Here is a 16,353-nt window from a genome sequence, read left to right on the forward strand (position 1 = left end):
GAACATACATAGGAAAAAACAGTTAGACTAAAAGAATGTATCATGTATGCATGTCAATCATATGCAGTTACCAAAATGCATCATCCAATATGCAACAATCACAATAAATGCAATCTATACATATGATTCAATGACATGTCCTAGTCACCCCTGACGCTAGTCAGCCATCTCACACACGATGGTGAGACTGAGTGGGTAGGGCTGTGACACCGTGCACTCTACCGTCACTACCCCCTGATGAGTGACCTAGTGGACAGAATGCTGTCAGAGTACACCTATCCTCCTACCTCAAATTATAGTGAGGGAGTGCAATGCTCTCATCTCCCGGTACACAATGACTGGGAGGGACCCCGGCGTACTACCACGCTGCAATCACACTACCCATGAGAGTCCTAGCGGAGCACCACCGAGCAACCTACCATACACACCCTGAGTGTTGTGCCACTACCCATGCAGTGGTCACATTGTGTGCAGGCCCATGTAGCCGGCCGACGAGCTCAACAATAATGGAGTCGTCAATCACCCAGCATGCAATCATGCGATATGGTGAATGCGGATACAGTATGTCATACCTGAACATATCTTCCTCCATATATGTAGGTGCCAAAGAGATAAACGTATATATAACAAGGATAAGAAACCACATGAATCCAACATTACATATCCAACATGTCAATATACTAATACAGTATAGAGAGAAGCACAATAATTAGTTCTATCTCTATGAACACAGATAAGCATAGCAAGAATGAAAAGCATCCTAGACTAAGGTATAGCAGCTATCAGTAGAAGCATATATCAGGTATCAACTAAACTAAACCAGGAGAGTACTAACTACCAACACTAGTAAGTATATATAAACTGCACATATCATAAGACACTATCAATAAGATAAGTCAAAGGGTACCCGCCTCAAATAGAAGGTACTGTCAAGCAATCCAAAGTCGAGACGCCCATCTCGAATCAGAATCCTGCGTCAAACAATATATATATTTTATATTTAGCTAAATCCATATGAATAGTTAAATAAAATCCCTAGAACCAAATTAAGGCAAAAACCCTAATCACCACAATCACAACCTACCTAATTAAATCTAACGATCAATTAGGGTTAGTTACTTAATCCCTAATCACCAATTAGATTAGAACTCCAAAACCTAAATCCCATTACACATGATCTACCACATGTTCCATTCTAAATTCAATTCAACCATAACCCTAATTCAATCTACACATGTTTATGTAATCAAATCCCTACACCATACCTTAATTCCCAGCTACTGTTGATGCTGGAACCAGAAGAGCTGCTGGTTGGAGTACTGGCGGCAAGGAAACACCACATGAACCAAGATCACCTTCAACAGATCATCATTGATGGATTCACATCACGATCACAGAATAGAACCTCTCCTCACCGCACTGCCCTAATCAAGCAGCTGTCCACCAAGAACGCCCCACAACACACACAATTCCAAATCACAGATCAACAGGAAATTGAGAACTCCAATCCAGCAATACCTAATTCTGACCAGAACTCACCTCCAATCTGGACCTCAGTCAACAACAACGAAGAGGAGGTCCACTGATCAAGCATCAGACCCTCTAGTCTCTGCCCGACAACCCAAGCACAACTCACTGATCCCCAACGTCTCCAATCCGTGACCTAAATCCACAGCTAAGAAATAGGATCAAGAACAAAGAGGATCGGACACTGTGCCAGAGCATAGTGGAGAAAATCCAGAGAAGAGGGAAGAAGGACCAGGAGTCTATCGCTTACCCTCGAAGCCCTAAGGCACCTTCACGCCGGTGATCGATGGATCTTGGATCGATTCAGTGGCGTCGGATCGGGGGAGAAAGGATCGGCAGAACCAGGAGGAAAGCTCGGGGAAGACATGAGAATAGTAGATCAGGATGATCCAAGCCTCCAGGTTTGGTCTCCGGCAAGCTCCGGCGATGTACTCCCCAGGCGACGTCAACGATTTCCGAAGGTTTGCTGGCTTCGGTTCATCCGCGAGAGAGAACAAGAGGAAGAAGGGAGAAAGGATCGGGATCGGCAATGGGTTGGGGGAGGAAATAAGAAAAGAAAAAGGAATATAAATAATAAAATATTTCCTCACTTAAACGGGTATCCCAAATAGGCTTAATCCGCACCCACTGATCGATCCCCCCAAAATTTATCGTACGAGCTCCGAAAAATTCTCAGAAAATTTCTAAAAATTCCTGAAAAATCCTATAAGGCTATTTCTCAAATAACCTTATTATTTAAATTTTTCGATATCTTACATTCTCCCCTACTAATAAAAATTTTGTCCCCAAATTTCGCTATATCCAACAGCAAACACTAGAAATATAACCAAACAGTATAAATGCTGAAAGGAACTCTAATCCACATACCTCAATTAAAAAGATGGGGGTATCGAGCTCGGATCGTATCATCCAGCTCCCAAGTAGCCTCCTCGTCAGAATGATACTGCCATCCGACTTTAACCAGCCGGACCGCCTTGTTCTGCAGCTGACGCTCTCTATGGTCCAAAATCCATACCGGAACCGCCTCGTAAGTAACATCAGGCTGAATAGGAACTGATATATCTGACAGAATATGTGCTGGATTGGATACATATCTCCTCAGCATAGATACATGGAATACATTGTGAATGCCAGCTAAAGATGGAGGTAGATCCAGCCGGTAAGCTACTGCTCCAATCCTCTCCAAGATCTGGAACGACCCAATATATCGTGGAGCTAACTTACCTTGAAGACCAAATCTCTTCACCCCTTTCGTTGGTGAAACTCTCAGCAGCACATGATCACCAATAGAGAACTCCAGGGGTCTCCGTCTCCGGTCAGCATAACTCTTCTGACGGTCCTGCGCCTCTGACATCCTCCGTTTGATAGTACGAACCAACTCTACCTCCTGTTGAGCTCTCTGAGGTCCTAGCAACTGGGCCTCTCCAACCTCCTCCCGGAGGATGGGTGTCCGACAAGGTCTACCATACAAAGCTTCAAACGGTGCCATCTGGATAGCCGAATGATAGCTGTTGTTGTAGGCGAACTCCACAAATGGCAGGTGGTCCTCCTAGTTGTTAGAACTTTCGAGCCGCAAAAACTGCTTTTTACGTTGCGAAAAATCTCGAAGTTCTTGCCACATATCCATGCGAAGATAAAAAGTTACATATACATAGTTTTTCTCCTAGATCTACACTAGATCTACATAGTAGAAGTTATACCTTTGTAGCGATGCCTTTCTCTTATCCCGCTTGTTCAAATGGTAGCCGGATCTCGTAGAGTGTCAAGCGTACACTCCTCTACACGTATCCACACAGACAAGAGATGGAGAAAAACCACTTAGAGTGTGCTAGCACTCTTGGATGGTCACGATAATGGAGGAGAGGGAGAGAGGAGTAGAGGGGAAGAAGAAGAGAGAATTAAAGTTAGAACACACTTGCACTTATTCCCCTTTTAAGTGGTCGGCCACTCACGGAATACCAAGAGTCATGGCTCTTGGTCTTCCTCATGGGGTGACACACACTTGATGTAGCCTTGATGATGTGGATCATCATCATTGACCGACCCCATGCCAAGTCACAAATGATGTGGCATTTGGTCAAGTCAAACTTGACCCTTCATCTTCCCTCTCAAGTCAAGTCAAACTTGACCTCTTATCTCCCATGGTTGATCAAATCTAACATTTGATTCACGTCAATTAAATTTACTGAATCTCTATTTATTGAATTAAATTGACTCAATGAATCCAAGTGGAAATTAGACTCATTTGACACATGAATCGAATTGAGTCCAACTCAATTAGTTTAATTTGGATTACTCCTAATTCAATTTGGTTCATCACATGAACCTAATCCTCTTGGTCCATCGTATGAACCTAATCTCCATCTAATTTCCCTTTATGTGTGGCCCTATAGGTTCTTGTAACGTTGGCAATGCTCCTAAACTCATTTAGAAAAATAAGTAATGAGCGGTATCTAGCAACATATCATTACTACCCAAGTTACAAGAATGTTGAGATCCAACATCACCTTTGTGACTACTAATTGTGACACTCACAATATGTGACAATGTCCTTCTATCCTTGACATCTAGATTGATCAATTGAGTCCTAGACCATGTCATCCTCTAATCAATCTATATCTTAAACTCTAAGTAGTCTCACTCTAAACAAATGAGCTCACTATCTCATATTGACACATTTGGGCATGGCCATGCACTTAGTGGTCTCACTCTATCAAGAATCATGATGTCACTCCCGTCATATAGGAGGGATAGATCCCATCTACATCAATCACATCCCTCCATATAATTTGTTACATACCCAGTAATCGCCTTTATAGTCCACCCAGTTACGGGTGATATTTGATGAAGCCAAAGTATGCAACTCCTTATGTAGGGAACCATGGTGACTTCAGGTCCAAGGACTGATAGTCATACTAATAGTCACATGAGAAAGTATATGACACTCATATAACGATCCATGATACTTTCTCATGGCGGGTGATTCAGGATACATTCTCCAATCCATACCCATGTGTAAACTTGATATCTGTATATCCATTACTTGTGAGATCAAGTCATCGAGTTGACCTACATGCTAGTCTCATCACATTAACATTGTCCCTGAATGTTAATACTTGACTAGGAATGATTAAGAGTAGTGTTCTCTATATCATCTCACTATCAATTCAACCAATCGATTGATATAGATAAGAATCTTCTACTCAAGGACGCTATTATACTTAGTTATTTGACACCAATACAAGTAAGTATAATAACCATAAAGAAATACCTTTATAAGTATATAGGAATATGATACATCGAGTCCATACAACAATCATCATATGATTGGCTCTAGGGCTCTAACTAACAATCTCCCACTAGTACTAGTGTCAATCAGTGTAGGCTCTAAGGCCCAATGACCTAGTGTGACCATCATGCTTTTTCTGTGACAAAGCCTTGGTCAAGGGATCGGCGACGTTAGCCTTTGTGGGTACTCTGTAAATCTTCACATCTCCTCTATCGATGATCTCTCGAATGAGATAGAAGTACTGCAGTATGTGTTTCGTCCGCTGGTGTGAGCGAGGTTCCTTAGCCTGCGCAATTGCTCCATTATTGTCACAATAGAGCTCTATAGGTTCGGCTATGCTAGGAACCACCCCAATCTCAGTAATGAACTTACGGATCTAAACTACCTCCTTTGCTACTTCGGATGCAGCAATATACTCGGCCTCTATTGTAGAATCAACAACTGTGTCATGCTTCGAACTCTTCTAGGTCACAGCACCACCATTCAAGAAAAACATGAACCCAGATTGCGATCTATAATCATCCTGGTCAGTTTGAAAACTGGCATCACTGTAACCCTTTACAGCTAGCTCGCCATCGCCTCCAAATATCAAGAAATATTCTTTAGTCCTTCTCAAGTACTTAAGAATATTCTTGACCGCTATCCAGTGACGCTCACCTGGATCTGACTGGTATCTGCTCGTCATGCTCAAAGCATACGAAACATCAAGACGAGTACATAGCATGGCGTACATGATAGATCCTATGGCTGAAGCATAAGGGATATTATCCATGCGGTCTCTCTCCTCTCTAGAAGAGGGACTTTGAGTCTTCGAAAGACTCACACCATATGACATCGACTGAAATCCTTTCTTGGAATTTTGCATGGCAAACCGTAGTAATACCGTGTGAATATATGTACTTTGACTTAGGCCAAGCAATCTCTTAGATCTATCTCTATAGATCTTTATGCATAGAATACAGGTTGCTTCACCTAAGTCCTTCATTGAGAAACAATTCCCCAGCCAAGTCTTTATAGACTACAACAAAGGGATGTCATTTCTAATGAATAGAATGTCATCCACAAACAATACAAGGAAGCCAATTGTGCCGCCAACAACCGTCTTGTAGACACAGGGCTCATCTTCATTCTTGATGAAACCAAACTATTTGATTGCATTATCAAATCTAAGATTCCAGCTCCGAGAAGCTTGCTTTAGTCCATAAATGGACATATGCAACTTACACACTCTGCCAGAATGCAATGGATCTACAAAACCCTCAGGTTATGTTACGTACACATCCTCGAGCAAGTTTCCATTCAGAAACGTGGTTTTGACGTCTATCTGCCAGATCTCATAATCGTGGTATGCTGCAATAGCAAGCAAGATCCGAATGGACTTAAACATCGCTATTGGAGAAAAAGTTTCATCATAGTCAATACCATGAATTTGCTTGAAACCTTTAGCTACCAAGCGACTCTTATAGATAATAAGTCCATCCATGTCAGTCTTTCTCCTAAAGACCCACTTACACCCAATGGGTTTGATGCCTTCAGGTGGATTAACCAAAGTCCATACTTGGTTGGTGTACATGGATTCCATCTCGGATCTCATGGCCTCCAGGCATTTCTCAGAATCTGGTCTCATCACAGCTTCCTGATAGGAGGTAGGCTCATTCTTAACGATCATAACGTCATCATGGTCAGAGAAGAGAAATGAGTATCTCTCAGGCTGACGACGTACCCTATCAGACCTGGGAAGAGGTAGGTCTATTTGAACTGGTTGTTGTTCCTCAACACCTTGTGGAACAATCTCATCATCCACAACATTTTGTGGTTCCAGTTCAACTTCCATCAAGACTTTAGTGCTATGCTCCATATCTTGAACTTCTTCAAGATCGAACGTACTCCCATTAGTTTTTCTAGAAACAAAGTCCTTTTCTAGAAATACCCTAGTCTTAGCCACAAACACTTTGTGCTGACTGGGAATGTTGAAGTAATATCCCTTCGTTTCCTTGGGATATCCAATAAAATAGCACTTATCGGATTTGGGTCATAGTTTGTCTGATACTTAACGTCAAACGTAAGCCTCACAATCCCAAATCCTCATAAAAGTCATCTGGGCATCTTTCCCAGTCCATATCTTATATGGTGTCTTCATCACAGCTTTTGATGGAACACGGTTAAGTGTAAAGGCCGTTGTGTCTAGAGCATATCCCCAAAAAGATATAGGAAGATTTGTGTGACTCATCATAGACCGTACCATATCTAATAGGGTACGATTCCACCTTTCGGTAAGATATAAGAAGATATGTGTGAATCGAATTGAGTCCAACTCAATTAGTTTAATTTGGATTACTCTTAATCCAATTTGGTTCATCACATGAACCTAATCCTCTTGGTCCATCATATGAACCTAATCTCCATCTAATTCCCCTTTGTGTGTGACCCAATAGGTTCTTGTAACGTTGGCAATGCTCCTAAACTCATTTAGAAACATAAGGAATGAGCGGTATCTAGCAACACATCATTACTACACAAGTTACAAGAATGTTGAGATCCAACAACACCTTTGTGACTACTAATTGTGACTCTCACAATATGTGACAATGTCCTTCTATCCTTGACATCTAGATTGATCAATTGAGTCACAGACTATGTAATCCTCTAATCAATCTATGTCTTGAACTCCAAGTAGACTCACTCTAAACAAATGAGCTCAATATCTCATATTGACTCATTTGGGCATGGCCATGCACTTTGTGGTCTCACTCTATCAAGAATCATGATGTCACTCCCGTTATATAGGAGGGATAGATCTCATTTACATCACTCACATCCCTCCGCATAATTTGTTACATACCAGTAATCACCTTTATAGTTCTCCCAGTTACGGGTGACGTTTGACGAAGCCAAAGTATGCAACTTCTTATGTAGGGAACCATGGTGACTTCAGGTCCAAGGACTGATAGTTATACTTAATAGTCACATGAGAAAGTATATGACACTCATATAACCATCCATGATACTTTCTCATGGCAGGTGATTTAGTATACATTCTCCAATGTATACCCATGTGTAAACTTAATATCTCTATATCCATGACGTGTGAGATCAAGTCATCAAGTTGACCTACATGCTAGTCTTGTCACATTAACATTGTCCCTGAATATTAATACTTGACTAGGAATGATTAAGAGTAGTGTTCTCTATATCATCTCACTATCGATTTAACCAATCGATTGATATAGATAAGAACCCTCTACTCAAGGATGATATTATACTTAGTTATTTGGCACCAATACAAGTAAGTATAATAACCATAATGAAATACCTTTATGAATATTTAGGAATATGATATATCGAGTCCATACAACAATCATCATATGATTGGCTCTAGGGCTCTAACTAACACCAGTTGCCTCTGAAGTCCATAGCACAAGACCTCAGCAAGTCCTCCAAAGTCTGAATGGTCTTCTCTGACTGCCCATCTGTCTGCGGATGGAATGCTGTATTAAAACGGAGCTGCGTGCCTAAAGCCTGCTGCAGACTCTACCAGAATCAGGACGTGAACCGTGGGTCTCTATTATATATAATGCTCAACGAAACACCATGTGATCTGATAACCTCTCGACAATATAACTCTGCTAATCGATCCAGAGAATCAGTCTTTCGGATCGCTAAAAAGTGTGCGAATTTGGTTAATCGATCAACGATTACCCAAATCGCATCATGGCCTCGTCGAGTCCTAGGTAATCCTACCACAAAATCCTTAGTAATATGCTCCCACTTCCACTCTGGAATAGGGATCCTCTGAAGTAATCCAGTAGGTCTCTGGTGCTCAACCTTCACCTGCTGACAAACAAGACATCTAGTTACAAACTTTGCGATGTCTTTCTTCATACCATTCCACCAATAGGAATGCCTCAAATCGCGATACATACGAGTTCCACCTGGGTGGATAGAAAATATAGAATGATGAGCTTCCTAAAGTAACTCCAACATGACCGAGTGAGACTGAGGCACACATAATCTACCGAGGAAATAAATAATACCCTCATCATCTCGTGTAAACTCGGTCTGCTGTCCAGAAGCTATCTGGCCGCCAATGAACTGTAAATGCTGATCTCCAATCTGGGCCTCTCGAATCCTCATCCTGATCGACGACTGAGAAACCATGAGAACAAGAATACCTTGCTCGGTCCATCCCTGCTCCTCAAGGCCCAACTCAGAGAATCCCTGAATCAAGTCCGTGACTAAAACTCGGTGACAAGCTAATGTTCCTCTGGACTTCCTGCTAAGTGCATCAGCAACCACATTAGCTTTACCCGGATGGTAGCTAATAGTACTATCATAATCCTTTAGGAAATCCATCCATCTCCTTTGTCGGAGATTGAGTTCCTTCTATGTGAAAATATATTTGAGACTCTTATGATCAGTAAGAATCTCAAAAGTAATACCATAAAGATGATGTCGCCAAATCTTTAAAGCAAAGATAATAGTGACTAGCTCTAAATCATGTACTAGGTAGTTCTTCTCATGCTCCTTCAATTGATGAGAAGCATAAGAAACTACCCTGCCGTGCTGCATCAGAACAGCGCCCAAGCCCTGTAGAGATGCGTCTGTGTAAAGTACGAATCTGTCCTCTCCGGAAGGAAAACTAAAACTGGTGCCGATACTAATCTCCACTTCAGCTCCTGAAAGCTGGCCTCGTAGGCATTTGACCAAGTGAACTTCATGCCTTTCCTGGTCAGACGTGTCAATGGCATAGCAATGCTGGAGAAACCCTTAACAAATCATCTGTAATATCCAGCCAATCCTAAGAAACTACGAATCTCCTGGACAGACTTCGACTGCTCCCAACTAGTGATAGCCTCGATCTTCTGAGGATCTACAGAAATAGCTCGCCTTGACATTACGTGTCCCAGAAAATCAACTAAGGATAGCCAAAATGCACACTTGCTGAACTTCGCATACAGATGGTGTCGTCGAAGAGTCTCCAAGACTATGTGAAGATGCTGCGCATGTTCCTCCTCAGAACGCGAATAGATCAATATGTCATCAATAAACACAATAACAAACTAATCTAGATACTCCAAAAAGATACGGTTCATCAGATCCATAAATACTGTGGGAGCATTGGCAAGCCCAAATGGCATTACCAAAAACTCGTAATGTTCGTATCTAGTACAAAATGTTGTCTTCTGAATATCTGAATCTTTGACTCTCAGCTGATGATATCCTGGCCGCAGATCAATCTTAGAATACACCAATGTGTCTTTGAGCTGATTAAACAAATAATCAATTCGTGGCAATGGGTACTTATTTCTGACAGTCACTGCATTTAGCTGCCTATAATCGATGCACAACCTCAGAGTACCATCTTTTTTCTTGACAAATAATACCGGAGAACTCCACGGAGATACACTAGAGTGAATAAATCCCCTATCTAATAACTCCTGGAGGTGAACCTTTAGTTCATCCAACTCTTTCGGTGCCATATGATAAGGAGATTAACTCGTCCAATATATGGCAGAGGTAGAGGTGGTAGCACTGCCAAAGGCTGCAGAGTTTGAGCTTGAGCCTGCCACTGAGTCGGTACTAGATATTGAACCAGAGATGGGTTGCAGTAAGTACTAAACTGGTGGCTGGGACTGCAACTGATACTACCCCTGTGTTAGATAATGAGGTCCCGAAATAGAATTTTGGGACTCTATAAGGACACCGGAATGCTCTTGACCGTGCATGCCATATGCAGCCGCTGCAGGGGGAGCTGTCCTCTACTGACGATGTGAAGATTGGGCTTTCAGCCCACCTTACTGAGTCCCAGACTGACCAAACTGTCATCCCAGAACAGAAATCCCGAAAGCTACATGCTAAGCCTTCGGCGAACAATCTCGGCTCATGTGCCCAGGTAGTTTGCAATAATAGTAAACTAACTGTCCCATGGTGCATGCAGAGGTGATGTGATCTCAGGATCCACATCGGGTGTAGTGAGAGTCACCGGTGGACAGTTTCTAGTTCTATTGAGAAGATCGAGAACGTCTTGATGAAGATCGTCCTGACTTCTAGGGTCGGCCAGATGCCCTAGAAGTACCCTGACCCGTCTGAGTGCGACTGCTCTGCTACTGCCCTGTGGTCTGTGGCTGCTGAATCTGTCCGGATGTCCGATAAGTCTGCTTTCTCTTCTTATCTGCATTCACTCTCTGTTGAGCTGACTCAATCATAAGAGCTCTATCCAGTGCCTCTGTGTATGATGAATGACCAAAACTAGCAATCTTCACGTAAAGATGCCCGTCCAGTCCCTGGACAAACTGGAGCATACGAGATCTATCCTCGACAACCAACTCAGGACAAAATCTAGCCAATCGATTAAATTTTACATTATACTCCATCACTGAGCGATTATTCTGCCGAAAACTCAAAAAATCCTGTCGACGTGCCATCTGATATGCTCGGGGAAAATACTGACTCTCGAATGCCTCCCTAAATTTCGCTCATATAATATGTTGCTCGCCTATAATCGAGCGCTAAATGTCCCACCAGATCTCTGTCTCGTCTTGTACCTTAAGTATGCAGTAATAGGCACGAATGGAGGGGGTGTCGGGTATATTGAAGGTGATACCACTAGTGGTACAGTCTAGGTATGTACCTTTGAAGTCAGAACCGTCGTGGTCTTATAATCTGACATGCCTATAATATCCTAACTAGTTTGTCCCTGATGGATAGGCTCGATCCTAGCAAATCTCTCTGGAGACTCTGTCTCCGAAGAATCTATCACCCTCTTACGGGGGCGACCACGTCTCGGTACCGGAATACGTGTATGTGTCATATATGAAAACATAATGTTACCCAGATATCACTACAGGTATGAAAAATATAAAATTACGTAATTTACCTATTATATTCTGGAGATGTCCTGTCGCTGCTTAGTCCCCAAATAAAACCTTGTCAAAATATACCTCAGAATTCCGAATCGAGAAAATCGACGGAAATCCATACAATCCGAAAATATCCAGATACGCTCACAAACTCCAGAACACAAAAATCTGAAATCGGAACCTAACTCTGATACCAAATAAATTGGTATCAGATAAATTTCGAAAATCCAGAACACATAGCAAGTATCGTATACTTGCTCAGATACCAAATAAAATGGTATCAGATAAATATCGAAAATCCAGAACACATAGCAAGTATCGTATACATGCTCTGATACCAAATAAATTGGTATCAGAGCAGGTATACGATACTTACTATGTGTTTTGGATTTTCAAGATTTATCTGATACCAATTTATTTTGTATCAGAGTGAGGTTCCGATTTCGGATTTTTGTGTTATGGAGTTTGTGAGCGTATCTGGATATTTTTAGATTGTACAAATTTCCGTCAATTTTCTTGATTCAGAATTTCAAGGTATATTTTGACGAGGTTTTATTTGGGGACTAAGCAGGAGGTCTAGAGTTCGAATCCTGGGGAAGGAAAAAATCCACTGGCTAGGGGTGGGATGTCCTAGTGAGTAACGGCATAGTCGAGGGTTGTCGATCGACGACATAAGGGGTCGCTAGTTGGGCCGCCCAAGGGACCACGAAGTGGCCGCCAAATGGGTCGCCAGTTGGGCCGCCCAAGGGGCTGAGGGGCTAGATCATTACAATATATGTTTTACTAAATATGGATCTAGAGATATCAGAATTTCATGAAACAAGTTTTTATGTGTTTGTATAATTCTTCTTATTGTAATAATATCCTCATAAATAATTTTAACCCAATATATTGAGTGTGGTGACTCTTAACCCGAATTTGACCTAATTCGGGTTAAAAAATCACCACACTCAAAATATTATGTCAAAATTATTTTTGAGGACATTTTTATGATTAAGAAAATAATGAGAACACATAGAAACTTATTTCATGAAATTTCGATGTCTCTAGGTCCATATTTAAGCCTTTCAATTTTTTTCTTTTTTTTTTAATTTTCAATTCTGGGATGAGTTCTAGATTCATCCCAGATTTGGGGATGAATTCTAGATTCATCCTAGATTTGGGGAGAATCCAAGATTCATCATAGATTCAAGGATGAATTCAAGATTCATCCCAGAATTAAATTTTTTTTTAAAAAAAAAGGAAATAAAATTGGAAGGCTTAAATATAGACCTAGAGACATTAGAATTTCATGAAACAGTTTCTATGTGTTCGTATTGTTCTCCTGATCATAAAAATATCCTTATAAATAATTTTGACCTAATATATTGAGTGTGGTGATTTTTAACCAGAATTTGACTAAATTCAGGTTAAAAAATTACCACACTCAAAATATTAGGTTAACATTATAGATGAGAATATTTTTACAATCAAGAGAATGATATGAACAAATAAAAACTTAATTCATAAAATTCTGATGTCTCTAGGTCCATATTTAAACTTCCTATTTTTTAACGCAAATTTGACCTAATTCGGGTTAAAAAAATAACCACACTCAAAATATTAGGTTAAAATTATAGATGAGTATATTTTTATAATCAGGAGAATGATACAAATACAAAGAAACTTGTTTCATGAAATTCTGATGTCGCTTGGTCCATATTTGCCTTTCAATTTTTTTTTCCTTTTTGATAAAAATTTTGAATTCTGGGATGAATCCAGGATTTGTCCCAGATTTGGGGATGAATCCTGAATTCATCCCAGATTTAGGGATGAATCCAGGATTTATCCCAGATTTTGGTATGAATTCGGTAATAAAAATATATTTTGTTGGGAATTTGAAATGAAAATATTTTATTGTAGATTTCATTGCTAATTTGGGCCGATTTTTATTTTTGTCAACAAAGTTGTTGTGATTTTGGGACGAAAAATATTTGTCCAAGATTTTTGTCCCTAAATCATTATTTTTTGTAGTGTGAGTTATAATGTGGATTTCATAAGATGGGGAAATAAACAAATAGTCTCGTTCACCCAATGATACAAGAGTTAGATATGATGTAATTGGTAAATGTTGCCTACCTATTTTATATTAAGTCTTGGGTGATTAGCGAAAACTAACTCAAGATGAGATATAATATGGATCTTGTCCCACATGAATGTCAATGCGATTAGACTTGGAGCTAGTATTGTGGGTAACACCACATCCATAAGTTGCTCCTACCAACGCTTTACAATTCAATGGGAGATTATTTAATTAAAGGTCTAATTAAACAACCTAAATATGATACTTATTTCTACATTTTATTATTGTAAATCACCATGTCATCAATGTTGGGACTTTCGGGTTGCAAAAACCACTTTTTATGTTGCGGACACCCCGAAGTCTTGCCATGGATCCGTGCGAAGATATAAAAATAATTTCGTGTACAAGTTTCTCGAATCCTAGATCTACACTAGATCTACAAGAAGAAGGGTTTATACCTTTGAAGCGAAGCCGTTCGGAAATCCCGCTCGTCCAAGGTTCTTCGGATCTCAAGTGTGTTCAAGTGTACACACCTCTAGAAGTATCCACACGAACAAGAGGTGGAGAAAAACACCTAGAGTGTGCTAGCGCTCTTGGATGTTTCGGCCAAGGAGGAGAGGGAGAGAAGTGTGTGAGGTGTTAGGATGTATACTAAAAGCCTAGCTTTTGGTATAAACATTTTTTTTCTAAGAATAAGAATCACATTGGTCAAATGTCTACATTTATGATAAATGTAGTTGTTCAATTAATTTATATTGTAGATAACATGGTGTGTGGTGTCACACACAGAGGATCATGTTATCAGTACCTTATAAATTATAAACAGTAGCTCACGACCAAGATGGAAAGGAACAAACCATTGGAAGGTGGTAGTGTAATTAGGTATTAGTTTATCTTAACTATATAATTACACTAGTACACTTAGAGTGTATTGAGTAGGACCATTAGAGGTGGTTTCTTTTATACTAACATTATAAAGGAACAAAGATCTCAGCTATTATGGAAGTGTGTGCTCTTAATCCTAATATAATAACAAGCACATATATTTGATATTTATTTCTTTAATTTATCAATGGGTGAGATTTAGTTCGATAAATCAATAAGCCCGATAAGTTGGGAAATGATATCACTTATAGTGTGTGTTGTTGATTATAGAAGGAAACTGTGTCCTAGTGATCTAGGTTGATAATGTCCCCAAGAGGAGCTCATAAGGATTGTCATGTTAAACCTTGCAGGTGGACTTAGTCCGACATGACGATAAGGTTGAGTGGTACTACTCTTGGACTAAGATATTAATTAAATGAGTTGTTAGTAACTCACTTAATTAGTGGGCATTCGACATGTTAAACACAGGGAGACTAACACACTCATAATAAGAAGGAGCCCAAAAATATAATTTGGGATTGGTGCGGTAGTTCAATAATAATTCTTTAGTGGAATGAATTATTATTGATGAAATTAAGTTGTGTGATCGGGGCGAATACGAGATGCTTAATTTCATCGGGAGACCAAAACCAATTCCTCCTCTCGGTCCCGATTGTAGCCTCTTGTATATAGAGATTATACCCACCACATACCCACCTTCTTACCCATCCTAATGGGGCCGGCCAAGCAAGCTTGGAACCCAAGCTAGGGCCGACCAAGACCAAGTGGATGAGCCAAGTTGGTGGCCAGCCAAAGCTTGGGTCCCAAGCTTAGGTGGCCAGCCACTAGAAAATTAAATGGAATTTTTATTAAAAATTATTTCTTATGTGGATATCATGGTTTTAAAAGAGAGTTTAAAATTTAAATATTTCCTTTTATAGCTTTCTACAAAAGATTAAGAAAAGATTTGAAATTTTTCCTTATTTGTAGATTGAAAGGAGATTTTAATTTTGAGAAAACTTTCCTTTTTAACCATGTTCATGATTTAAAAGAGAGTTTAAAAATTAAATATCTCTTTTATAAGTTTCTACAAAAGATTAAGAAAAGATTTGTTATCTTTCCTTATTTGTAGATTAAAAGGAGATTTTAATTTTTAGTGATAACTTTCCTTTTTAAAAATTATCCACATGATTAAAAGAATAATTTTAATTTATAAAATTTCCTTTTTATAATCCACCATGAAGGGAAAAATTATTGGAGAAATTTTTTATAAATTTCCGGAGACAAATTAGTAAGTTTTAATTTTTGTTTTAATTAAAACTTTCCTTGTTTTAGGGAGAAAGTGGTCGGCCATTGAAATTGAGAAAAGAAATTTGATTTTAATTAATTAAAATTTTCCTTTTCATGGAAAAATAATTAAGTTATTATTTAAATTTCCTTATTTGCCAAGACCAAGGATTATAAAAGAGGGGGTAGAGGTGCCTTCATGACAAACGACTCTATTATTCTTCTCCTCTCATTTCCTCCTTGGTGGCCGGCCCTAGCTTCTCCCTCTTCTCTTCTTCTTGTGGCCGGCGGCAACCCCTCTTGGTGCTCTTGATGGTGGCAGGTTCTAGCTAGGAGAAGAAGGAGAGAAAGAAGGTTTTGTTTCTTGCATCCCTTGGAGCTTGGTGGTCATGGCCGGACCTCTACTTCTCTTGGAGATTTGTGGTGGCCGAAACCTAGAAGGAAGAAGAAGGTGCTTGGTGGTT

At 39.9% G+C, this 16,353-nt stretch overlaps 1 long non-coding RNA gene across 1 annotated transcript; it reads right to left on the minus strand.

The window, feature by feature from the left end:
• Positions 1-911: 911 nt before the first annotated feature.
• Positions 912-2,046, minus strand: LOC122039650. The gene is made up of 4 exons (XR_006128300.1): positions 1,778-2,046; positions 1,540-1,663; positions 1,266-1,436; positions 912-971 (listed from the first exon to the last, which is right to left on the minus strand). It is a non-coding gene; the product is annotated as an uncharacterized LOC122039650 (long non-coding RNA).
• Positions 2,047-16,353: the final 14,307 nt, after the last annotated feature.

Source organism: Zingiber officinale, chromosome 2A (assembly GCF_018446385.1).
Source record: "Zingiber officinale cultivar Zhangliang chromosome 2A, Zo_v1.1, whole genome shotgun sequence".
Taxonomy (NCBI): Eukaryota; Viridiplantae; Streptophyta; class Magnoliopsida; order Zingiberales; family Zingiberaceae; genus Zingiber; species Zingiber officinale.